Source organism: Apium graveolens, unplaced genomic scaffold, assembly GCF_009905375.1.
Source record: "Apium graveolens cultivar Ventura unplaced genomic scaffold, ASM990537v1 ctg8079, whole genome shotgun sequence".
NCBI classification, from domain to species: Eukaryota; Viridiplantae; Streptophyta; class Magnoliopsida; order Apiales; family Apiaceae; genus Apium; species Apium graveolens.
In genome coordinates this window covers 2,057-4,112 of record NW_027420870.1, presented here as the reverse complement: position 1 = coordinate 4,112, position 2,056 = coordinate 2,057, and positions in this window count along the sequence as shown.

Below are 2,056 nucleotides of genomic sequence, written 5' to 3'. Positions count from 1 at the left end.
AGTGGTACCAAGAGGTGGTTAAAGGATGTCAAATTAGATGTTTATGATGTTAACATGTTAATTGTAACAATATATGGTTGAAAGTGAGTCTTATAAGGTGCAAAATTACTCTAATATGGTTTAAAGGGACTTCCATGGTAGATTAGAGCAAAAATGTGGACCAAAATTGACTTGTATAAAAGTGGTACCAAGAGATGGTTAAAGAATGTCAAATTGGATGTTTATGATGTTAACATGTTAATTCTACCAATACATGATGGCAAGTTAGTCTTATAAGTTGCAAAATTACTCTAATATGGTTTAAAGTGACTTACATGGTAGATTATAGCCAAAATGTGGACCAAAATTGACTCGTATGGAAGTGGTACCAAGAGATGGTTAAAGGATGTTAAATTGGATGTTTATGATGTTAACATGTTAATTCTACCAATATATGGTTGAATGTGAGTCTTATAAGGTGCAAAATTACTCTAATATGGTTTAAAGTGACTTACATGGTTGATTAGAGCCAAAATGTGGACCAAAATTGACTCGTATGAAAGTGGTACAAAGAGATGGTTAAAGGATGTCAAATTGGATGTTTATGATGTTAACATATTAATTCTACCAAAATATGGTGGCAAGTTAGTCTTATAAGGTGCAAAATTACTCTAATATGGTTTAAAGTGACTTGCATGGTAGATTATAGCCAAACTGTGGACAAATATTGACTCGTATGAAAGTGGTACCAAGAGATGGTTAAAGGATGTCAAATTGGATGTTTATGATGTTAAAATGTTAATTCTACCAATATATGGTTGTAAGTGAGTCTTATAAGGTGCAAAATTACTCTAATATGGTTTAAAGTGACTTACATGGTTGATTAGAGCCAAAATGTGGACCAAAATTGACTCGTATGAAAGTGGTACCAAGAGGTGGTTAAAGGATGTCAAATTAGATGTTTATGATGTTAACATGTTAATTGTGCCAATATATGGTTGAAAGTGTGTCTTATAAGGTGCAAAATTACTCTAATATGGTTTAAAGGGACTTACATGGTAGATTAGAGCCAAAATGTGGACCAAAATTGACTTGTATGAAAGTGGTACTAAGAGATGGTTAAAGGATGTAAAATTGGATGTTTATGACGTTAACATGTTAATTCTACCGATACATGGTGGCAAGTTAGTCTTATAAGGTGCAAAATTACTCTAATATGGTTTAAAGTGACTTACATGGAAGATTAGAGCCAAAATGTGGACCAAAATTGACCCTTATGAAAGTGGTACCAATAGATGGTTAAAGTATGTCAAATTGGATGTTTATGATGTTAACATGTTAATTCTACCAATATATGGTTGAAAGTGAGTCTTATAAGGTGAAAAAAATTACTCTAATATGGTTTAAAGTGCCTTACATGGTAGATTAGAGCCAAAATGTGGACCAAAATTGGACTCGTATGAAAGTGGTACCAAGAGGTGGTTAAAGGATGTCAAATTAGATGTTTATGATGTTAACATGTTAATTGTACCAATATATGGTTGAAAGTGAGTCTTATAAGGTGCAAAATTACTCTAATATGGTTTAAAGTGACTTACATAGTAGATTAGAGCCAAAATGTGGACCAAAATTGACTTGTATAAAAGTGGTACCAAGAGATGGTTAAAGGATGTCAAATTGGATGTTTATGACGTTAACATGTTAATTCTACCAATATATGGTTGAAAGTGAGTCTTATAAGGTGCTAAATTACTCTAATATGGTTTAAAGTGACTTACGTGGTTGATCAGACCCAAAATATGGACCAAAATTGACGCATATGAAAGTGGTACCAAGAGGTGGTTAAAGGATGTCAAATTAGATGTTTATGATGTTAACATGGTAATTGTAACAATATATGGTTGAAAGTGACTCTTATAAGGTGCAAAATTACTCTAATATGGTTTAAAGTGACTTCCATGGTAGATTAGAGCCAAAATGTGGACCAAAATTGACTTGTATAAAAGTGGGTACCAAGAGATGGTTAAAGGATGTCAAATTGGATGTTTATGATGTTAACATGTTAATTCTACCAATA